Raw genomic sequence first — 24,027 nt, forward strand, 5'->3', positions numbered from 1 at the left:
GTAGTCGGCGAGGTGGCGTAGCGGCGCCGCGGTTTGCTTTAGCACGCGGAAGCCCAGAGACACAGCTGTTTGCTTGATGGCGAGGAGGGGAAGAGACGCAGCGGTTGCTTAGTTTGCGAGGCAGCGCACAGACCTAGTCGTAAGTTAGTGTGCGAGGCAGCCAAGAGACGCCGAGGTCAGTTAGTTTGCGAGGGAGCGAAGGGACGCAGCGGTTAGTTAGTTGGCGAGGCAGCGAACACATAGGAGCGGCTTGCTTGTTTGCGAGGTAGGGAAGAGCCACGGTCGTTTGCTGTTTGCTGAGGGGGCGAATAGACGCAGTGATGTGCTTTTTCGAGGCAGCCAAGAGACGCAGCGGTTTGCTTGTTCAGCAGGCAGCGAAGGGACGAAGTGGAATGCTTGTTCGCCAGGCAGTGGACCGATTAGGCAGTCTCCTTGTTCGTGAGACAGCGAAAAACCGCTGTGGTTCCTCATTCTGTGAGGCAGCGAAGAGACGAAGCGGTTTGCTTGTTCGCAAGGCAGTAGACCGATTAGGCAGTCTCCTTGTTCATGAGACAGCGAACATCCACACTTTTTCCTCATTCTGCGAGGCAGCCAAGAGACGCAGCGGTTTGCTTGTTCAGCAGGCAGCGAAGGGACGAAGCGGTTTGCTTCTTCGCCAGGCAGTGGACAGATTCGGCAGTCTCCTTGTTCGTGAGACAGCGAACATCCACAGTTGTCACTCATTCTGCAAGGCAGCGAAGAGACACAGCGGTTTGCTTGTTCAGCAGGCAGCGAAGGGACGAAGTGGAATGCTTGTTCGCCAGGCAGTGGACAGATTAGGCAGTCTCCTTGTTCGTGAGACAGCGAACATCCACACTGGTTCCTCATTCTGGGAGGCAGCCAAGAGACGCAGCGGTTTGCTTGTTCAGCAGGCAGCGAAGGGACGAAGTGGAATGCTTGTTCGCCAGGCAGTGGACAGATTCGGCAGTCTCCTTGTTCGTGAGACAGCGAACAACCGCTGTGGTTCCTCATTCTGCGAGGCAGCCAAGAGACGAAGCGGTTTGCTTCTTCGCCAGGCAGTGGACAGATTCGGCAGTCTTCTTGTTTGTGAGACAGCAAGCATCCACAGTTGTCACTCATTCTGCAAGGCAGCGAAGAGACACAGCGGTCTGCTTGTTCACCAGGCAGCGAACCGATTAGGCAGTCTCCTTGTTTGTGAGTCAGCGAACATCCACTGTGGTTCCTCATTCTGCGAGGCAGCCAAGAGACGCAGTGGTTTGCCTGTCCACCAGGTGGCAAAGCGGCATCACGCATTGCTTTTTCGTCTGGAGGCGAAGCCAGGCAGCACTTTGCTAGCTGGCGAGGCAGCGAACACATGCAGCGGTGTGCTTGTTGGCCAGCCGGCGAGGCGACGCTGCAGTCTGCTTGTTGGCGAAGCGGTGAAGAGATTCTGCCCACTGCTTGTTCGCAACGCCTCCAATAGAGGCAGCGGACTGCTTGTTGGCGAGGCGGGAAGAGATGCAGCACTTCCTTCTTTTGGCAGGCCTCAAAGAGACGCAGCGGTTAGTTAGTGCGCGAGGCGGCGAAGAGACGCAGTCGTTGAGTAGTCGGCGAGGTGGCGTAGCGGCGCCGCGGTTTGCTTTAGCACGCGGAAGCCAAGAGACACAGCTGTTTGCTTGATGGCGAGGAGGGGAAGAGACGCAGCGGTTGCTTAGTTTGCGAGGCAGCGCACAGACCTAGTCGTAAGTTAGTGTGCGAGGCAGCCAAGAGACGCCGAGGTCAGTTAGTTTGCGAGGGAGCGAAGGGACGCAGCGGTTAGTTAGTTGGCGAGGCAGCGAACACATAGGAGCGGCTTGCTTGTTTGCGAGGTAGGGAAGAGCCACGGTCGTTTGCTGTTTGCTGAGGGGGCGAATAGACGCAGTGATGTGCTTTTTCGAGGCAGCCAAGAGACGCAGCAGTTTGCTTGTTCAGCAGGCAGCGAAGGGACGAAGTGGAATGCTTGTTCGCCAGGCAGTGGACCGATTAGGCAGTCTCCTTGTTCGTGAGACAGCGAAAAACCGCTGTGGTTCCTCATTCTGTGAGGCAGCGAAGAGACGAAGCGGTTTGCTTCTTCGCCAGGCAGCGGACAGATTCGGCAGTCTCCTTGTTCGTGAGACAGCGAGCATCCACAGTTTTCACTCATTCTGCAAGGCAGCGAAGAGACGAGGCGGTTTGCTTGTTCGCCAGGCAGTAGACCGATTAGGCAGTCTCCTTGTTCATGAGACAGCGAACATCCACACTTTTTCCTCATTCTGCGAGGCAGCCAAGAGACGCAGCGGTTTGCTTGTTCAGCAGGCAGCGAAGGGACGAAGCGGTTTGCTTCTTCGCCAGGCAGTGGACAGATTCGGCAGTCTCCTTGTTCGTGAGACAGCGAACAACCGCTGTGGTTCCTCATTCTGCGAGGCAGCCAAGAGACGAAGCGGTTTGCTTCTTCGCCAGGCAGTGGACAGATTCGGCAGTCTTCTTGTTTGTGAGACAGCGAGCATCCACAGTTGTCACTCATTCTGCAAGGCAGCGAAGAGACACAGCGGTCTGCTTGTTCACCAGGCAGCGAACCGATTAGGCAGTCTCCTTGTTTGTGAGTCAGCGAACATCCACTGTGGTTCCTCATTCTGCGAGGCAGCCAAGAGACGCAGTGGTTTGCCTGTCCACCAGGTGGCAAAGCGGCATCACGCATTGCTTTTTCGTCTGGAGGCGAAGCCAGGCAGCACTTTGCTAGCTGGCGAGGCAGCGAACACATGCAGCGGTGTGCTTGTTGGCCAGCCGGCGAGGCGACGCTGCAGTCTGCTTGTTGGCGAAGCGGTGAAGAGATTCTGCCCACTGCTTGTTCGCAACGCCTCCAATAGAGGCAGCGGACTGCTTGTTGGCGAGGCGGGAAGAGATGCAGCACTTCCTTCTTTTGGCAGGCCTCAAAGAGACGCAGCGGTTAGTTAGTGCGCGAGGCGGCAAAGAGACGCAGTCGTTGAGTAGTCGGCGAGGTGGCGTAGCGGCGCCGCGGTTTGCTTTAGCACGCGGAAGCCAAGAGACACAGCTGTTTGCTTGATGGCGAGGAGGGGAAGAGACGCAGCGGTTGCTTAGTTTGCGAGGCAGCGCACAGACCTAGTCGTAAGTTAGTGTGCGAGGCAGCCAAGAGACGCCGAGGTCAGTTAGTTTGCGAGGGAGCGAAGGGACGCAGCGGTTAGTTAGTTGGCGAGGCAGCGAACACATAGGAGCGGCTTGCTTGTTTGCGAGGTAGGGAAGAGCCACGGTCGTTTGCTGTTTGCTGAGGGGGCGAATAGACGCAGTGATGTGCTTTTTCGAGGCAGCCAAGAGACGCAGCGGTTTGCTTGTTCAGCAGGCAGCGAAGGGACGAAGTGGAATGCTTGTTCGCCAGGCAGTGGACAGATTAGGCAGTCTCCTTGTTCGTGAGACAGCGAAAAACCGCTGTGGTTCCTCATTCTGTGAGGCAGCGAAGAGACGAAGCGGTTTGCTTCTTCGCCAGGCAGCGGACAGATTCGGCAGTCTCCTTGTTCGTGAGACAGCGAACATCCACACTGGTTCCTCATTCTGCGAGGCAGCCATGAGACGCAGCGGTTTGCTTGTTCAGCAGGCAGCGAAGGGACGAAGTGGAATGCTTGTTCGCCAGGCAGTGGACCGATTAGGCAGTCTCCTTGTTCGTGAGACAGCGAAAAACCGCTGTGGTTCCTCATTCTGTGAGGCAGCGAAGAGACGAAGCGGTTTGCTTCTTCGCCAGGCAGCGGACAGATTCGGCAGTCTCCTTGTTCGTGAGACAGCGAGCATCCACAGTTTTCACTCATTCTGCAAGGCAGCGAAGAGACGAGGCGGTTTGCTTGTTCGCCAGGCAGTAGACCGATTAGGCAGTCTCCTTGTTCGTGAGACAGCGAACATCCACACTGGTTCCTCATTCTGCGAGGCAGCGAAGAGACGCAGCGGTTTGCTTGTTCAGCAGGCAGCGAAGGGACGAAGCGGTTTGCTTCTTCGCCAAGCAGCGGACAGATTCGGCAGTCTCCTTGTTCGTGAGACAGCGAGCATCCAAAGTTGTCACTCATTCTGCAAGGCAGCGAAGAGACACAGCGGTTTGCTTGTTCAGCAGGCAGCGAAGGGACGAAGTGGAATGCTTGTTCGCCAGGCCGTGGACAGATTAGGCAGTCTCCTTGTTCGTGAGACAGCGAACATCCACACTGGTTCCTCATTCTGGGAGGCAGCCAAGAGACGCAGCGGTTTGCTTGTTCAGCAGGCAGCGAAGGGACATAGTGGAATGCTTGTTCGCCAGGCAGTGGACAGATTAGGCAGTCTTCTTGTTCGTGAGACAGCGAGCATCCACAGTTGTCACATTCTGCAAGGCAGCGAAGAGACACAGCGGTCTGCTTGTTCACCAGGCAGCGAACCGATTAGGCAGTCTCCTTGTTTGTGAGTCAGCGAACATCCACTGTGGTTCCTCATTCTGCGAGGCAGCCAAGAGACGCAGTGGTTTGCCTGTCCACCAGGTGGCAAAGCGGCATCACGCATTGCTTTTTCGTCTGGAGGCGAAGCCAGGCAGCACTTTGCTAGCTGGCGAGGCAGCGAACACATGCAGCGGTGTGCTTGTTGGCCAGCCGGCGAGGCGACGCTGCAGTCTGCTTGTTGGCGAAGCGGTGAAGAGATTCTGCCCACTGCTTGTTCGCAACGCCTCCAATAGAGGCAGCGGACTGCTTGTTGGCGAGGCGGGAAGAGATGCAGCACTTCCTTCTTTTGGCAGGCCTCAAAGAGACGCAGCGGTTAGTTAGTGCGCGAGGCGGCAAAGAGACGCAGTCGTTGAGTAGTCGGCGAGGTGGCGTAGCGGCGCCGCGGTTTGCTTTAGCACGCGGAAGCCAAGAGACACAGCTGTTTGCTTGATGGCGAGGAGGGGAAGAGACGCAGCGGTTGCTTAGTTTGCGAGGCAGCGCACAGACCTAGTCGTAAGTTAGTGTGCAAGGCAGCCAAGAGACGCCGAGGTCAGTTAGTTTGCGAGGGAGCGAAGGGACGCAGCGGTTAGTTAGTTGGCGAGGCAGCGAACACATAGGAGCGGCTTGCTTGTTTGCGAGGTAGGGAAGAGCCACGGTCGTTTGCTGTTTGCTGAGGGGGCGAATAGACGCAGTGATGTGCTTTTTCGAGGCAGCCAAGAGACGCAGCGGTTTGCTTGTTCAGCAGGCAGCGAAGGGACGAAGTGGAATGCTTGTTCGCCAGGCAGTGGACCGATTAGGCAGTCTCCTTGTTCGTGAGACAGCGAAAAACCGCTGTGGTTCCTCATTCTGTGAGGCAGCGAAGAGACGAAGCGGTTTGCTTCTTCGCCAGGCAGCGGACAGATTCGGCAGTCTCCTTGTTCGTGAGACAGCGAGCATCCACAGTTTTCACTCATTCTGCAAGGCAGCGAAGAGACGAGGCGGTTTGCTTGTTCGCCAGGCAGTAGACCGATTAGGCAGTCTCCTTGTTCATGAGACAGCGAACATCCACACTTTTTCCTCATTCTGCGAGGCAGCCAAGAGACGCAGCGGTTTGCTTGTTCAGCAGGCAGCGAAGGGACGAAGCGGTTTGCTTCTTCGCCAGGCAGTGGACCGATTCGGCAGTCTCCTTGTTCGTGAGACAGCGAACATCCACAGTTGTCACTCATTCTGCAAGGCAGCGAAGAGACACAGCGGTTTGCTTGTTCAGCAGGCAGCGAAGGGACGAAGTGGAATGCTTGTTCGCCAGGCAGTGGACAGATTAGGCAGTCTCCTTGTTCGTGAGACAGCGAACATCCACACTGGTTCCTCATTCTGGGAGGCAGCCAAGAGACGCAGCGGTTTGCTTGTTCAGCAGGCAGCGAAGGGACGAAGTGGAATGCTTGTTCGCCAGGCAGTGGACAGATTCGGCAGTCTCCTTGTTCGTGAGACAGCGAACAACCGCTGTGGTTCCTCATTCTGCGAGGCAGCCAAGAGACGAAGCGGTTTGCTTCTTCGCCAGGCAGTGGACAGATTCGGCAGTCTTCTTGTTTGTGAGACAGCGAGCATCCACAGTTGTCACTCATTCTGCAAGGCAGCGAAGAGACACAGCGGTCTGCTTGTTCACCAGGCAGCGAACCGATTAGGCAGTCTCCTTGTTTGTGAGTCAGCGAACATCCACTGTGGTTCCTCATTCTGCGAGGCAGCCAAGAGACGCAGTGGTTTGCCTGTCCACCAGGTGGCAAAGCGGCATCACGCATTGCTTTTTCGTCTGGAGGCGAAGCCAGGCAGCACTTTGCTAGCTGGCGAGGCAGCGAACACATGCAGCGGTGTGCTTGTTGGCCAGCCGGCGAGGCGACGCTGCCGTCTGCTTGTTGGCGAAGCGGTGAAGAGATTCTGCCCACTGCTTGTTCGCAACGCCTCCAATAGAGGCAGCGGACTGCTTGTTGGCGAGGCGGGAAGAGATGCAGCACTTCCTTCTTTTGGCAGGCCTCAAAGAGACGCAGCGGTTAGTTAGTGCGCGAGGCGGCAAAGAGACGCAAGGGCTTGCTTGTCTGCGAGGCGGCGAAGAGACGCAGTCGTTGAGTAGTCGGCGAGGTGGCGTAGCGGCGCCGCGGTTTGCTTTAGCACGCGGAAGCCAAGAGACACAGCTGTTTGCTTGATGGCGAGGAGGGGAAGAGACGCAGCGGTTGCTTAGTTTGCGAGGCAGCGCACAGACCTAGTCGTAAGTTAGTGTGCGAGGCAGCCAAGAGACGCCGAGGTCAGTTAGTTTGCGAGGGAGCGAAGGGACGCAGCGGTTAGTTAGTTGGCGAGGCAGCGAACACATAGGAGCGGCTTGCTTGTTTGCGAGGTAGGGAAGAGCCACGGTCGTTTGCTGTTTGCTGAGGGGGCGAATAGACGCAGTGATGTGCTTTTTTCGAGGCAGCCAAGAGACGCAGCAGTTTGCTTGCTCGCCAGGCAGCGAAGAGACGAGGCGGTTTGCTTGTTCGCCAGGCAGTGGACAGATTAGGCAGTCTCCTTGTTCGTGAGACAGCGAACATCCACAGTGGTTCCTCATTCTGCGAGGCAGCCAAGAGACGCAGCGGTCTGCTTGTTCGCCAGGCATCGAAGATACGTAGCGGTTTGCTTCTTCGCCAGGCAGTGGACAGATTCGGCAGTCTCCTTGTTTGTGAGACAGCGAGCATCCACAGTTGTCACTCATTCTGCAAGGCAGCGAAGAGACACAGCGGTCTGCTTGTTCACCAGGCAGCGAACCGATTAGGCAGTCTCCTTGTTTGTGAGTCAGCGAACATCCACTGTGGTTCCTCATTCTGCGAGGCAGCCAAGAGACGCAGTGGTTTGCCTGTCCACCAGGTGGCAAAGCGGCATCACGCATTGCTTTTTCGTCTGGAGGCGAAGCCAGGCAGCACTTTGCTAGCTGGCGAGGCAGCGAACACATGCAGCGGTGTGCTTGTTGGCCAGCCGGCGAGGCGACGCTGCAGTCTGCTTGTTGGCGAAGCGGTGAAGAGATTCTGCCCACTGCTTGTTCGCAACGCCTCCAATAGAGGCAGCGGACTGCTTGTTGGCGAGGCGGGAAGAGATGCAGCACTTCCTTCTTTTGGCAGGCCTCAAAGAGACGCAGCGGTTAGTTAGTGCGCGAGGCGGCAAAGAGACGCAGTTGTTGAGTAGTCGGCGAGGTGGCGTAGCGGCACCGCGGTTTGCTTTAGCACGCGGAAGCCAAGAGACACAGCTGTTTGCTTGATGGCGAGGAGGGGAAGAGACGCAGCGGTTGCTTAGTTTGCGAGGCAGCGCACAGACCTAGTCGTAAGTTAGTGTGCGAGGCAGCCAAGAGACGCCGAGGTCAGTTAGTTTGCGAGGGAGCGAAGGGACGCAGCGGTTAGTTAGTTGGCGAGGCAGCGAACACATAGGAGCGGCTTGCTTGTTTGCGAGGTAGGGAAGAGCCACGGTCGTTTGCTGTTTGCTGAGGGGGCGAATAGACGCAGTGATGTGCTTTTTCGAGGCAGCCAAGAGAAGCAGCGGTTTGCTTGTTCAGCAGGCAGCGAAGGGACGAAGTGGAATGCTTGTTCGCCAGGCAGTGGACCGATTAGGCAGTCTCCTTGTTCGTGAGACAGCGAAAAACCGCTGTGGTTCCTCATTCTGTGAGGCAGCGAAGAGACGAAGCGGTTTGCTTCTTCGCCAGGCAGCGGACAGATTCGGCAGTCTCCTTGTTCGTGAGACAGCGAGCATCCACAGTTTTCACTCATTCTGCAAGGCAGCGAAGAGACGAGGCGGTTTGCTTGTTCGCCAGGCAGTAGACCGATTAGGCAGTCTCCTTGTTCATGAGACAGCGAACATCCACACTTTTTCCTCATTCTGCGAGGCAGCCAAGAGACGCAGCGGTTTGCTTGTTCAGCAGGCAGCGAAGGGACGAAGCGGTTTGGTTCTTCGCCAGGCAGTGGACAGATTCGGCAGTCTCCTTGTTCGTGAGACAGCGAACATCCACAGTTGTCACTCATTCTGCAAGGCAGCGAAGAGACACAGCGGTTTGCTTGTTCAGCAGGCAGCGAAGGGACGAAGTGGAATGCTTGTTCGCCAGGCAGTGGACAGATTAGGCAGTCTCCTTGTTCGTGAGACAGCGAACATCCACACTGGTTCCTCATTCTGGGAGGCAGCCAAGAGACGCAGCGGTTTGCTTGTTCAGCAGGCAGCGAAGGGACGAAGTGGAATGCTTGTTCGCCAGGCAGTGGACAGATTCGGCAGTCTCCTTGTTCGTGAGACAGCGAACAACCGCTGTGGTTCCTCATTCTGCGAGGCAGCCAAGAGACGAAGCGGTTTGCTTCTTCGCCAGGCAGTGGACAGATTCGGCAGTCTTCTTGTTTGTGAGACAGCGAGCATCCACAGTTGTCACTCATTCTGCAAGGCAGCGAAGAGACACAGCGGTCTGCTTGTTCACCAGGCAGCGAACCGATTAGGCAGTCTCCTTGTTTGTGAGTCAGCGAACATCCACTGTGGTTCCTCATTCTGCGAGGCAGCCAAGAGACGCAGTGGTTTGCCTGTCCACCAGGTGGCAAAGCGGCATCACGCATTGCTTTTTCGTCTGGAGGCGAAGCCAGGCAGCACTTTGCTAGCTGGCGAGGCAGCGAACACATGCAGCGGTGTGCTTGTTGGCCAGCCGGCGAGGCGACGCTGCCGTCTGCTTGTTGGCGAAGCGGTGAAGAGATTCTGCCCACTGCTTGTTCGCAACGCCTCCAATAGAGGCAGCGGACTGCTTGTTGGCGAGGCGGGAAGAGATGCAGCACTTCCTTCTTTTGGCAGGCCTCAAAGAGACGCAGCGGTTAGTTAGTGCGCGAGGCGGCAAAGAGACGCAAGGGCTTGCTTGTCTGCGAGGCGGCGAAGAGACGCAGTCGTTGAGTAGTCGGCGAGGTGGCGTAGCGGCGCCGCGGTTTGCTTTAGCACGCGGAAGCCAAGAGACACAGCTGTTTGCTTGATGGCGAGGAGGGGAAGAGACGCAGCGGTTGCTTAGTTTGCGAGGCAGCGCACAGACCTAGTCGTAAGTTAGTGTGCGAGGCAGCCAAGAGACGCCGAGGTCAGTTAGTTTGCGAGGGAGCGAAGGGACGCAGCGGTTAGTTAGTTGGCGAGGCAGCGAACACATAGGAGCGGCTTGCTTGTTTGCGAGGTAGGGAAGAGCCACGGTCGTTTGCTGTTTGCTGAGGGGGCGAATAGACGCAGTGATGTGCTTTTTTCGAGGCAGCCAAGAGACGCAGCAGTTTGCTTGCTCGCCAGGCAGCGAAGAGACGAGGCGGTTTGCTTGTTCGCCAGGCAGTGGACAGATTAGGCAGTCTCCTTGTTCGTGAGACAGCGAACATCCACAGTGGTTCCTCATTCTGCGAGGCAGCCAAGAGACGCAGCGGTCTGCTTGTTCGCCAGGCATCGAAGATACGTAGCGGTTTGCTTCTTCGCCAGGCAGTGGACAGATTCGGCAGTCTCCTTGTTTGTGAGACAGCGAGCATCCACAGTTGTCACTCATTCTGCAAGGCAGCGAAGAGACACAGCGGTCTGCTTGTTCACCAGGCAGCGAACCGATTAGGCAGTCTCCTTGTTTGTGAGTCAGCGAACATCCACTGTGGTTCCTCATTCTGCGAGGCAGCCAAGAGACGCAGTGGTTTGCCTGTCCACCAGGTGGCAAAGCGGCATCACGCATTGCTTTTTCGTCTGGAGGCGAAGCCAGGCAGCACTTTGCTAGCTGGCGAGGCAGCGAACACATGCAGCGGTGTGCTTGTTGGCCAGCCGGCGAGGCGACGCTGCAGTCTGCTTGTTGGCGAAGCGGTGAAGAGATTCTGCCCACTGCTTGTTCGCAACGCCTCCAATAGAGGCAGCGGACTGCTTGTTGGCGAGGCGGGAAGAGATGCAGCACTTCCTTCTTTTGGCAGGCCTCAAAGAGACGCAGCGGTTAGTTAGTGCGCGAGGCGGCAAAGAGACGCAGTTGTTGAGTAGTCGGCGAGGTGGCGTAGCGGCACCGCGGTTTGCTTTAGCACGCGGAAGCCAAGAGACACAGCTGTTTGCTTGATGGCGAGGAGGGGAAGAGACGCAGCGGTTGCTTAGTTTGCGAGGCAGCGCACAGACCTAGTCGTAAGTTAGTGTGCGAGGCAGCCAAGAGACGCCGAGGTCAGTTAGTTTGCGAGGGAGCGAAGGGACGCAGCGGTTAGTTAGTTGGCGAGGCAGCGAACACATAGGAGCGGCTTGCTTGTTTGCGAGGTAGGGAAGAGCCACGGTCGTTTGCTGTTTGCTGAGGGGGCGAATAGACGCAGTGATGTGCTTTTTCGAGGCAGCCAAGAGAAGCAGCGGTTTGCTTGTTCAGCAGGCAGCGAAGGGACGAAGTGGAATGCTTGTTCGCCAGGCAGTGGACCGATTAGGCAGTCTCCTTGTTCGTGAGACAGCGAAAAACCGCTGTGGTTCCTCATTCTGTGAGGCAGCGAAGAGACGAAGCGGTTTGCTTCTTCGCCAGGCAGCGGACAGATTCGGCAGTCTCCTTGTTCGTGAGACAGCGAGCATCCACAGTTTTCACTCATTCTGCAAGGCAGCGAAGAGACGAGGCGGTTTGCTTGTTCGCCAGGCAGTAGACCGATTAGGCAGTCTCCTTGTTCATGAGACAGCGAACATCCACACTTTTTCCTCATTCTGCGAGGCAGCCAAGAGACGCAGCGGTTTGCTTGTTCAGCAGGCAGCGAAGGGACGAAGCGGTTTGGTTCTTCGCCAGGCAGTGGACAGATTCGGCAGTCTCCTTGTTCGTGAGACAGCGAACATCCACAGTTGTCACTCATTCTGCAAGGCAGCGAAGAGACACAGCGGTTTGCTTGTTCAGCAGGCAGCGAAGGGACGAAGTGGAATGCTTGTTCGCCAGGCAGTGGACAGATTAGGCAGTCTCCTTGTTCGTGAGACAGCGAACATCCACACTGGTTCCTCATTCTGGGAGGCAGCCAAGAGACGCAGCGGTTTGCTTGTTCAGCAGGCAGCGAAGGGACGAAGTGGAATGCTTGTTCGCCAGGCAGTGGACAGATTCGGCAGTCTCCTTGTTCGTGAGACAGCGAACAACCGCTGTGGTTCCTCATTCTGCGAGGCAGCCAAGAGACGAAGCGGTTTGCTTCTTCGCCAGGCAGTGGACAGATTCGGCAGTCTTCTTGTTTGTGAGACAGCGAGCATCCACAGTTGTCACTCATTCTGCAAGGCAGCGAAGAGACACAGCGGTCTGCTTGTTCACCAGGCAGCGAACCGATTAGGCAGTCTCCTTGTTTGTGAGTCAGCGAACATCCACTGTGGTTCCTCATTCTGCGAGGCAGCCAAGAGACGCAGTGGTTTGCCTGTCCACCAGGTGGCAAAGCGGCATCACGCATTGCTTTTTCGTCTGGAGGCGAAGCCAGGCAGCACTTTGCTAGCTGGCGAGGCAGCGAACACATGCAGCGGTGTGCTTGTTGGCCAGCCGGCGAGGCGACGCTGCCGTCTGCTTGTTGGCGAAGCGGTGAAGAGATTCTGCCCACTGCTTGTTCGCAACGCCTCCAATAGAGGCAGCGGACTGCTTGTTGGCGAGGCGGGAAGAGATGCAGCACTTCCTTCTTTTGGCAGGCCTCAAAGAGACGCAGCGGTTAGTTAGTGCGCGAGGCGGCAAAGAGACGCAAGGGCTTGCTTGTCTGCGAGGCGGCGAAGAGACGCAGTCGTTGAGTAGTCGGCGAGGTGGCGTAGCGGCACCGCGGTTTGCTTTAGCACGCGGAAGCCAAGAGACACAGCTGTTTGCTTGATGGCGAGGAGGGGAAGAGACGCAGCGGTTGCTTAGTTTGCGAGGCAGCGCACAGACCTAGTCGTAAGTTAGTGTGCGAGGCAGCCAAGAGACGCCGAGGTCAGTTAGTTTGCGAGGGAGCGAAGGGACGCAGCGGTTAGTTAGTTGGCGAGGCAGCGAACACATAGGAGCGGCTTGCTTGTTTGCGAGGTAGGGAAGAGCCACGGTCGTTTGCTGTTTGCTGAGGGGGCGAATAGACGCAGTGATGTGCTTTTTCGAGGCAGCCAAGAGACGCAGCGGTTTGCTTGTTCAGCAGGCAGCGAAGAGACGAGGCGGTTTGCTTGTTCGCCAGGCAGTGGACCGATTAGGCAGTCTCCTTGTTCGTGAGACAGCGAACATCCACACTGGTTCCTCATTCTGGGAGGCAGCCAAGAGACGCAGCGGTTTGCTTGTTCAGCAGGCAGCGAAGGGACGAAGTGGAATGCTTGTTCGCCAGGCAGTGGACAGATTCGGCAGTCTCCTTGTTCGTGAGACAGCGAACATCCACAGTGGTTCCTCATTCTGCGAGGCAGCCAAGAGACGCAGCGGTCTGCTTGTTCGCCAGGCAGCGAAGATACATAGCGGTTTGCTTCTTCGCCAGGCAGTGGACAGATTCGGCAGTCTCCTTGTTTGTGAGACAGCGAGCATCCACAGTTGTCACTCATTCTGCAAGGCAGCGAAGAGACACAGCGTTCTGCTTGTTCACCAGGCAGCGAACCGATTAGGCAGTCTCCTTGTTTCCGAGTCAGCGAACATCCACTGTGGTTCCTCATTCTGCGAGGCAGCCAAGAGACGCAGTGGTTTGCCTGTCCACCAGGTGGCAAAGCGGCATCACGCATTGCTTTTTCGTCTGGAGGCGAAGCCAGGCAGCACTTTGCTAGCTGGCGAGGCAGCGAACACATGCAGCGGTGTGCTTGTTGGCCAGCCGGCGAGGCGACGCTGCAGTCTGCTTGTTGGCGAAGCGGTGAAGAGATTCTGCCCACTGCTTGTTCGCAACGCCTCCAATAGAGGCAGCGGACTGCTTGTTGGCGAGGCGGGAAGAGATGCAGCACTTCCTTCTTTTGGCAGGCCTCAAAGAGACGCAGCGGTTAGTTAGTGCGCGAGGCGGCAAAGAGACGCAGTCGTTGAGTAGTCGGCGAGGTGGCGTAGCGGCGCCGCGGTTTGCTTTAGCACGCGGAAGCCAAGAGACACAGCTGTTTGCTTGATGGCGAGGAGGGGAAGAGACGCAGCGGTTGCTTAGTTTGCGAGGCAGCGCACAGACCTAGTCGTAAGTTAGTGTGCGAGGCAGCCAAGAGACGCCGAGGTCAGTTAGTTTGCGAGGGAGCGAAGGGACGCAGCGGTTAGTTAGTTGGCGAGGCAGCGAACACATAGGAGCGGCTTGCTTGTTTGCGAGGTAGGGAAGAGCCACGGTCGTTTGCTGTTTGCTGAGGGGGCGAATAGACGCAGTGATGTGCTTTTTCGAGGCAGCCAAGAGACGCAGCGGTTTGCTTGTTCAGCAGGCAGCGAAGGGACGAAGTGGAATGCTTGTTCGCCAGGCAGTGGACCGATTAGGCAGTCTCCTTGTTCGTGAGACAGCGAAAAACCGCTGTGGTTCCTCATTCTGTGAGGCAGCGAAGAGACGAAGCGGTTTGCTTCTTCGCCAGGCAGCGGACAGATTCGGCAGTCTCCTTGTTCGTGAGACAGCGAGCATCCACAGTTTTCACTCATTCTGCAAGGCAGCGAAGAGACGAGGCGGTTTGCTTGTTCGCCAGGCAGTAGACCGATTAGGCAGTCTCCTTGTTCGTGAGACAGCGAACATCCACACTTTTTCCTCATTCTGCGAGGCAGCCAAGAGACTCAGCGGTTTGCTTGTTCAGCAGGCAGCGAAGGGACGAAGCGGTTTGCTTCTTCGCCAGGCAGCGGACAGATTAGGCAGTCTCCTTGTTCGTGAGACAGCGAGCATCCACAGTTTTCACTCATTCTGCAAGGCAGCGAAGAGACTCAGCGGTTTGCTTGTTCAGCAGGCAGCGAAGGGATGAAGTGGAATGCTTGTTCGCCAGGCAGTGGACAGATTCGGCAGTCTCCTTGTTCGTGAGACAGCGAACAACCGCTGTGGTTCCTCATTCTGCGAGGCAGCGAAGAGACGAAGCGGTTTGCTTCTTCGCCAGGCAGCGGACAGATTAGGCAGTCTCCTTGTTCGTGAGACAGCGAACATCCACACTGGTTCCTCATTCTGCGAGGCAGCCAAGAGACGCAGCGGTTTGCTTGTTCAGCAGGCAGCGAAGGGACGAAGTGGAATGCTTGTTCGCTAGGCAGTGGACAGATTAGGCAGTCTCCTTGTTCGTGAGACAGCGAACATCCACACTGGTTCCTCATTCTGCGAGGCAGCCAAGAGACGCAGCGGTCTGCTTGTTCGCCAGGCAGCGAAGATACGTAGCGGTTTGCTTTTTCGCCAGGCAGTGGACAGATTCGGCAGTCTCCTTGTTTGTGAGACAGCGAGCATCCACAGTTTTCACTCATTCTGCGAGGCAGCCAAGAGACGCAGTGGTTTGCCTGTCCACCAGGTGGCAAAGCGGCATCACGCATTGCTTTTTCGTCTGGAGGCGAAGCCAGGCAGCACTTTGCTAGCTGGCGAGGCAGCGAACACATGCAGCGGTGTGCTTGTTGGCCAGCCGGCGAGGCGACGCTGCAGTCTGCTTGTTGGCGAAGCGGTGAAGAGATTCTGCCCACTGCTTGTTCGCAACGCCTCCAATAGAGGCAGCGGACTGCTTGTTGGCGAGGCGGGAAGAGATGCAGCACTTCCTTCTTTTGGCAGGCCTCAAAGAGACGCAGCGGTTAGTTAGTGCGCGAGGCGGCAAAGAGACACAAGGGCTTGCTTGTCTGCGAGGCGGCGAAGAGACGCAGTCGTTGAGTAGTCGGCGAGGTGGCGTAGCGGCACCGCGGTTTGCTTTAGCACGCGGAAGCCAAGAGACACAGCTGTTTGCTTGATGGCGAGGAGGGGAAGAGACGCAGCGGTTGCTTAGTTTGCGAGGCAGCGCACAGACCTAGTCGTAAGTTAGTGTGCGAGGCAGCCAAGAGACGCCGAGGTCAGTTAGTTTGCGAGGGAGCGAAGGGACGCAGCGGTTAGTTAGTTGGCGAGGCAGCGAACACATAGGAGCGGCTTGCTTGTTTGCGAGGTAGGGAAGAGCCACGGTCGTTTGCTGTTTGCTGAGGGGGCGAATAGACGCAGTGATGTGCTTTTTCGAGGCAGCCAAGAGACGCAGCGGTTTGCTTGTTCAGCAGGCAGCGAAGGGACGAAGTGGAATGCTTGTTCGCCAGGCAGTGGACAGATTAGGCAGTCTCCTTGTTCGTGAGACAGCGAAAAACCGCTGTGGTTCCTCATTCTGTGAGGCAGCGAAGAGACGAAGCGGTTTGCTTCTTCGCCAGGCAGCGGACAGATTCGGCAGTCTCCTTGTTCGTGAGACAGCGAGCATCCACAGTTTTCACTCATTCTGCAAGGCAGCGAAGAGACGAGGCGGTTTGCTTGTTCGCCAGGCAGTAGACCGATTAGGCAGTCTCCTTGTTCGTGAGACAGCGAACATCCACACTGGTTCCTCATTCTGCGAGGCAGCCAAGAGACTCAGCGGTTTGCTTGTTCAGCAGGCAGCGAAGGGACGAAGCGGTTTGCTTCTTCGCCAGGCAGCGGACAGATTCGGCAGTCTCCTTGTTCGTGAGACAGCGAGCATCCACAGTTTTCACTCATTCTGCAAGGCAGCGAAGAGACTCAGCGGTTTGCTTGTTCAGCAGGCAGCGAAGGGACGAAGTGGAATGCTTGTTCGCCAGGCAGTGGACAGATTCGGCAGTCTCCTTGTTCGTGAGACAGCGAACAACCGCTGTGGTTCCTCATTCTGCGAGGCAGCGAAGAGACGAAGCGGTTTGCTTCTTCGCCAGGCAGCGGACAGATTAGGCAGTCTCCTTGTTCGTGAGACAGCGAACATCCACACTGGTTCCTCATTCTGCGAGGCAGCCAAGAGACGCAGCGGTTTGCTTGTTCAGCAGGCAGCGAAGGGACGAAGTGGAATGCTTGTTCGCTAGGCAGTGGACAGATTAGGCAGTCTCCTTGTTCGTGAGACAGCGAACATCCACACTGGTTCCTCATTCTGCGAGGCAGCCAAGAGACGCAGCGGTCTGCTTGTTCGCCAGGCAGCGAAGATACGTAGCGGTTTGCTTTTTCGCCAGGCAGTGGACAGATTCGGCAGTCTCCTTGTTTGTGAGACAGCGAGCATCCACAGTTTTCACTCATTCTGCGAGGCAGCCAAGAGACGCAGTGGTTTGCCTGTCCACCAGGTGGCAAAGCGGCATCACGCATTGCTTTTTCGTCTGGAGGCGAAGCCAGGCAGCACTTTGCTAGCTGGCGAGGCAGCGAACACATGCAGCGGTGTGCTTGTTGGCCAGCCGGCGAGGCGACGCTGCAGTCTGCTTGTTGGCGAAGCGGTGAAGAGATTCTGCCCACTGCTTGTTCGCAACGCCTCCAATAGAGGCAGCGGACTGCTTGTTGGCGAGGCGGGAAGAGATGCAGCACTTCCTTCTTTTGGCAGGCCTCAAAGAGACGCAGCGGTTAGTTAGTGCGCGAGGCGGCAAAGAGACACAAGGGCTTGCTTGTCTGCGAGGCGGCGAAGAGACGCAGTCGTTGAGTAGTCGGCGAGGTGGCGTAGCGGCACCGCGGTTTGCTTTAGCACGCGGAAGCCAAGAGACACAGCTGTTTGCTTGATGGCGAGGAGGGGAAGAGACGCAGCGGTTGCTTAGTTTGCGAGGCAGCGCACAGACCTAGTCGTAAGTTAGTGTGCGAGGCAGCCAAGAGACGCCGAGGTCAGTTAGTTTGCGAGGGAGCGAAGGGACGCAGCGGTTAGTTAGTTGGCGAGGCAGCGAACACATAGGAGCGGCTTGCTTGTTTGCGAGGTAGGGAAGAGCCACGGTCGTTTGCTGTTTGCTGAGGGGGCGAATAGACGCAGTGATGTGCTTTTTCGAGGCAGCCAAGAGACGCAGCGGTTTGCTTGTTCAGCAGGCAGCGAAGGGACGAAGTGGAATGCTTGTTCGCCAGGCAGTGGACAGATTAGGCAGTCTCCTTGTTCGTGAGACAGCGAAAAACCGCTGTGGTTCCTCATTCTGTGAGGCAGCGAAGAGACGAAGCGGTTTGCTTCTTCGCCAGGCAGCGGACAGATTCGGCAGTCTCCTTGTTCGTGAGACAGCGAGCATCCACAGTTTTCACTCATTCTGCAAGGCAGCGAAGAGACGAGGCGGTTTGCTTGTTCGCCAGGCAGTAGACCGATTAGGCAGTCTCCTTGTTCGTGAGACAGCGAACATCCACACTGGTTCCTCATTCTGCGAGGCAGCCAAGAGACTCAGCGGTTTGCTTGTTCAGCAGGCAGCGAAGGGACGAAGCGGTTTGCTTCTTCGCCAGGCAGCGGACAGATTCGGCAGTCTCCTTGTTCGTGAGACAGCGAGCATCCACAGTTTTCACTCATTCTGCAAGGCAGCGAAGAGACTCAGCGGTTTGCTTGTTCAGCAGGCAGCGAAGGGACGAAGTGGAATGCTTGTTCGCCAGGCAGTGGACAGATTCGGCAGTCTCCTTGTTCGTGAGACAGCGAACAACCGCTGTGGTTCCTCATTCTGCGAGGCAGCGAAGAGACGAAGCGGTTTGCTTCTTCGCCAGGCAGCGGACAGATTAGGCAGTCTCCTTGTTCGTGAGACAGCGAACATCCACACTGGTTCCTCATTCTGCGAGGCAGCCAAGAGACGCAGCGGTTTGCTTGTTCAGCAGGCAGCGAAGGGACGAAGTGGAATGCTTGTTCGCTAGGCAGTGGACAGATTAGGCAGTCTCCTTGTTCGTGAGACAGCGAACATCCACACTGGTTCCTCATTCTGCGAGGCAGCCAAGAGACGCAGCGGTCTGCTTGTTCGCCAGGCAGCGAAGATACGTAGCGGTTTGCTTTTTCGCCAGGCAGTGGACAGATTCGGCAGTCTCCTTGTTTGTGAGACAGCGAGCATCCACAGTTTTCACTCATTCTGCGAGGCAGCCAAGAGACGCAGTGGTTTGCCTGTCCACCAGGTGGCAAAGCGGCATCACGCATTGCTTTTTCGTCTGGAGGCGAAGCCAGGCAGCACTTTGCTAGCTGGCGAGGCAGCGAACACATGCAGCGGTGTGCTTGTTGGCCAGCCGGCGAGGCGACGCTGCAGTCTGCTTGTTGGCGAAGCGGTGAAGAGATTCTGCCCACTGCTTGTTCGCAACGCCTCCAATAGAGGCAGCGGACTGCTTGTTGGCGAGGCGGGAAGAGATGCAGCACTTCCTTCTTTTGGCAGGCCTCAAAGAGACGCAGCGGTTAGTTAGTGCGCGAGGCGGCAAAGAGACGCAGTCGTTGAGTAGTCGGCGAGGTGGCGTAGCGGCGCCGCGGTTTGCTTTAGCACGCGGAAGCCAAGAGACACAGCTGTTTGCTTGATGGCGAGGAGGGGAAGAGACGCAGCGGTTGCTTAGTTTGCGAGGCAGCGCACAGACCTAGTCGTAAGTTAGTGTGCGAGGCAGCCAAGAGACGCCGAGGTCAGTTAGTTTGCGAGGGAGCGAAGGGACGCAGCGGTTAGTTAGTTGGCGAGGCAGCGAACACATAGGAGCGGCTTGCTTGTTTGCGAGGTAGGGAAGAGCCACGGTCGTTTGCTGTTTGCTGAGGGGGCGAATAGACGCAGTGATGTGCTTTTTCGAGGCAGCCAAGAGACGCAGCGGTTTGCTTGTTCAGCAGGCAGCGAAGGGACGAAGTGGAATGCTTGTTCGCCAGGCAGTGGACAGATTCGGCAGTCTCCTTGTTCGTGAGACAGCGAACAACCGCTGTGGTTCCTCATTCTGCGAGGCAGCCAAGAGACGCAGCGGTTTGCTTGTTCAGCAGGCAGCGAAGGGACGAAGTGGAATGCTTGTTCGCCAGGCAGTGGACAGATTCGGCAGTCTCCTTGTTCGTGAGACAGCGAACAACCGCTGTGGTTCCTCATTCTGGGAGGCAGCCAAGAGACGAAGCGGTTTGCTTCTTCGCCAGGCAGCGGACAGATTAGGCAGTCTCCTTGTTCGTGAGACAGCGAACATCCACACTGGTTCCTCATTCTGCGAGGCCGCCAAGAGACACAGCGGTCTGCTTGTTCAGCAGGCAGCGAAGGTACGAAGTGGAATGCTTGTTCGCCAGGCAGTGGACAGATTCGGCAGTCTCCTTGTTCGTGAGACAGCGAACATCCACTGTGGTTCCTCATTCTGCGAGGCAGCCAAGAGACGCAGCGGTCTGCTTGTTCGCCAGGCAGTGGACAGATTAGGCAGTCTCCTTGTTCGTGAGACAGCGAACAACCGCTGTGGTTCCTCATTCTGCGAGGCAGCGAAGAGACACAGCGGTTTGTTTGTTCGCCAGGCAGCGAAGAGACGAGGCGGTTTGCTCGTTCACCAGGCAATGGACAGATTAGGCAGTCTCCTTGTTCGTGAGACAGCGAACATCCACAGTGGTTCCTCATTCTGCGAGGCAGCCAAGAGACGCAGCGGTCTGCTTGTTCGCCAGGCAGCGAAGATACGTAGCGGTTTGCTTCTTCGCCAGGCAGTGGACAGATTCGGCAGTCTCCTTGTTTGTGAGACAGCGAACATCCACAGTTGTCACTCATTCTGCAAGGCAGAGAAGAGACACAGCGGTTTGCTTGTTCAGCAGGCAGCGAAGGGACGAAGTGGAATGCTTGTTTGCCAGGCAGTGGACAGATTAGGCAGTCTCCTTGTTCGTGAGACAGCGAACATCCACACTGGTTCCTCATTCTGGGAGGCAGCCAAGAGACGCAGCGGTTTGCTTGTTCAGCAGGCAGCGAAGGGACGAAGTGGAATGCTTGTTCGCCAGGCAGTGGACAGATTCGGCAGTCTCCTTGTTCGTGAGACAGCGAACAACCGCTGTGGTTCCTCATTCTGCGAGGCAGCCAAGAGACGAAGCGGTTTGCTTCTTCGCCAGGCAGTGGACAGATTCGGCAGTCTTCTTGTTTGTGAGACAGCGAGCATCCACAGTTGTCACTCATTCTGCAAGGCAGCGAAGAGACACAGCGGTCTGCTTGTTCACCAGGCAGCGAACCGATTAGGCAGTCTCCTTGTTTGTGAGTCAGCGAACATCCACTGTGGTTCCTCATTCTGCGAGGCAGCCAAGAGACGCAGTGGTTTGCCTGTCCACCAGGTGGCAAAGCGGCATCACGCATTGCTTTTTCGTCTGGAGGCGAAGCCAGGCAGCACTTTGCTAGCTGGCGAGGCAGCGAACACATGCAGCGGTGTGCTTGTTGGCCAGCCGGCGAGGCGACGCTGCAGTCTGCTTGTTGGCGAAGCGGTGAAGAGATTCTGCCCACTGCTTGTTCGCAACGCCTCCAATAGAGGCAGCGGACTGCTTGTTGGCGAGGCGGGAAGAGATGCAGCACTTCCTTCTTTTGGCAGGCCTCAAAGAGACGCAGCGGTTAGTTAGTGCGCGAGGCGGCAAAGAGACGCAAGGGCTTGCTTGTCTGCGAGGCGGCGAAGAGACGCAGTCGTTGAGTAGTCGGCGAGGTGGCGTAGCGGCACCGCGGTTTGCTTTAGCACGCGGAAGCCAAGAGACACAGCTGTTTGCTTGATGGCGAGGAGGGGAAGAGACGCAGCGGTTGCTTAGTTTGCGAGGCAGCGCACAGACCTAGTCGTAAGTTAGTGTGCGAGGCAGCCAAGAGACGCCGAGGTCAGTTAGTTTGCGAGGGAGCGAAGGGACGCAGTGGTTAGTTAGTTGGCGAGGCAGCGAACACATAGGAGCGGCTTGCTTGTTTGCGAGGTAGGGAAGAGCCACGGTCGTTTGCTGTTTGCTGAGGGGGCGAATAGACGCAGTGATGTGCTTTTTCGAGGCAGCCAAGAGACGCAGCGGTTTGCTTGTTCAGCAGGCAGCGAAGGGACGAAGTGGAATGCTTGTTCGCCAGGCAGTGGACCGATTAGGCAGTCTCCTTGTTCGTGAGACAGCGAACAACCGCTGTGGTTCCTCATTCTGCGAGGCAGCGAAGAGACGAAGCGGTTTGCTTCTTCGCCAGGCAGCGGACAGATTAGGCAGTCTCCTTGTTCGTGAGACAGCGAACATCCACACTGGTTCCTCATTCTGCGAGGCAGCCAAGAGACGCAGCGGTTTGCTTGTTCAGCAGGCAGCGAAGGGACGAAGTGGAATGCTTGTTCGCTAGGCAGTGGACAGATTAGGCAGTCTCCTTGTTCGTGAGACAGCGAACATCCACACTGGTTCCTCATTCTGCGAGGCAGCCAAGAGACGCAGCGGTCTGCTTGTTCGCCAGGCAGCGAAGATACGTAGCGGTTTGCTTTTTCGCCAGGCAGTGGACAGATTAGGCAGTCTCCTTGTTTGTGAGACAGCGAGCATCCACAGTTTTCACTCATTCTGCGAGGCAGCCAAGAGACGCAGTGGTTTGCCTGTCCACCAGGTGGCAAAGCGGCATCACGCATTGCTTTTTCGTCTGGAGGCGAAGCCAGGCAGCACTTTGCTAGCTGGCGAGGCAGCGAACACATGCATCGGTGTGCTTGTTGGCCAGCCGGCGAGGCGACGCTGCAGTCTGCTTGTTGGCGAAGCGGTGAAGAGATTCTGCCCACTGCTTGTTCGCAACGCCTCCAATAGAGGCAGCGGACTGCTTGTTGGCGAGGCGGGAAGAGATGCAGCACTTCCTTCTTTTGGCAGGCCTCAAAGAGACGCAGCGGTTAGTTAGTGCGCGAGGCGGCAAAGAGACGCAAGGGCTTGCTTGTCTGCGAGGCGGCGAAGAGACGCAGTCGTTGAGTAGTCGGCGAGGTGGCGTAGCGGCACCGCGGTTTGCTTTAGCACGCGGAAGCCAAGAGACACAGCTGTTTGCTTGATGGCGAGGAGGGGAAGAGACGCAGCGGTTGCTTAGTTTGCGAGGCAGCGCACAGACCTAGTCGTAAGTTAGTGTGCGAGGCAGCCAAGAGACGCCGAGGTCAGTTAGTTTGCGAGGGAGCGAAGGGACGCAGCGGTTAGTTAGTTGGCGAGGCAGCGAACACATAGGAGCGGCTTGCTTGTTTGCGAGGTAGGGAAGAGCCACGGTCGTTTGCTGTTTGCTGAGGGGGCGAATAGACGCAGTGATGTGCTTTTTCGAGGCAGCCAAGAGACGCAGCGGTTTGCTTGTTCAGCAGGCAGCGAAGGGACGAAGTGGAATGCTTGTTCGCCAGGCAGTGGACAGATTAGGCAGTCTCCTTGTTCGTGAGACAGCGAAAAACCGCTGTGGTTCCTCATTCTGTGAGGCAGCGAAGAGACGAAGCGGTTTGCTTCTTCGCCAGGCAGCGGACAGATTCGGCAGTCTCCTTGTTCGTGAGACAGCGAACATCCACACTGGTTCCTCATTCTGCGAGGCAGCCAAGAGACGCAGTGGTTTGCCTGTCCACCAGGTGGCAAAGCGGCATCACGCATTGCTTTTTCGTCTGGAGGCGAAGCCAGGCAGCACTTTGCTAGCTGGCGAGGCAGCGAACACATGCAGCGGTGTGCTTGTTGGCCAGCCGGCGAGGCGACGCTGCAGTCTGCTTGTTGGCGAAGCGGTGAAGAGATTCTGCCCACTGCTTGTTCGCAACGCCTCCAATAGAGGCAGCGGACTGCTTGTTGGCGAGGCGGGAAGAGATGCAGCACTTCCTTCTTTTGGCAGGCCTCAAAGAGACGCAGCGGTTAGTTAGTGCGCGAGGCGGCAAAGAGACGCAAGGGCTTGCTTGTCTGCGAGGCGGCGAAGAGACGCAGTCGTTGAGTAGTCGGCGAGGTGGCGTAGCGGCGCCGCGGTTTGCTTTAGCACGCGGAAGCCAAGAGACACAGCTGTTTGCTTGATGGCGAGGAGGGGAAGAGACGCAGCGGTTGCTTAGTTTGCGAGGCAGCGCACAGACCTAGTCGTAAGTTAGTGTGCGAGGCAGCCAAGAGACGCCGAGGTCAGTTAGTTTGCGAGGGAGCGAAGGGACGCAGCGGTTAGTTAGTTGGCGAGGCAGCGAACACAGGAGCGGCTTGCTTTTTTTTGCGAGGTAGGGAAGAGCCACGGTCGTTTGCTGTTTGCTGAGGGGGCGAATAGACGCAATGATGTGCTTTTTTCGAGGCAGCCAAGAGACGCAGCAGTTTGCTTGCTCGCCAGGCAGCGAAGAGACGAGGCGGTTTGCTTCTTCGCCAGGCAGTGGACCGATTAGGCAGTCTCCTTGTTCGTGAGACAGCGAACATCCACACTGGTTCCTCATTCTGGGAGGCAGCCAAGAGACGCAGCGGTTTGCTTGTTCAGCAGGCAGCGAAGGGACGAAGTGGAATGCTTGTTCGCCAGGCAGTGGACAGATTCGGCAGTCTCCTTGTTCGTGAGACAGCGAACAACCGCTGTGGTTCCTCATTCTGGGAGGCAGCCAAGAGACGCAGCGGTTTGCTTGTTCAGCAGGCAGCGAAGGGACGAAGTGGAATGCTTGTTCGCCAGGCAGTGGACAGATTCGGCAGTCTCCTTGTTCGTGAGACAGCGAACAACCGCTGTGGTTCCTCATTCTGCGAGGCAGCCAAGAGACGCAGCGGTTTGCTTGTTCAGCAGGCAGCGAAGGGACGAAGTGGAATGCTTGTTCGCCAGGCAGTGGACAGATTAGGCAGTCTCCTTGTTCGTGAGACAGCGAACATCCACTGTGGTTCCTCATTCTGCGAGGCAGCCAAGAGACGCAGTGGTTTGCCTGTCCACCAGGTGGCAAAGCGGCATCACGCATTGCTTTTTCGTCTGGAGGCGAAGCCAGGCAGCACTTTGCTAGCTGGC

This window comes from Apteryx mantelli, chromosome 4, assembly GCF_036417845.1.
Source record: "Apteryx mantelli isolate bAptMan1 chromosome 4, bAptMan1.hap1, whole genome shotgun sequence".
NCBI classification, from domain to species: domain Eukaryota; kingdom Metazoa; phylum Chordata; class Aves; order Apterygiformes; family Apterygidae; genus Apteryx; species Apteryx mantelli.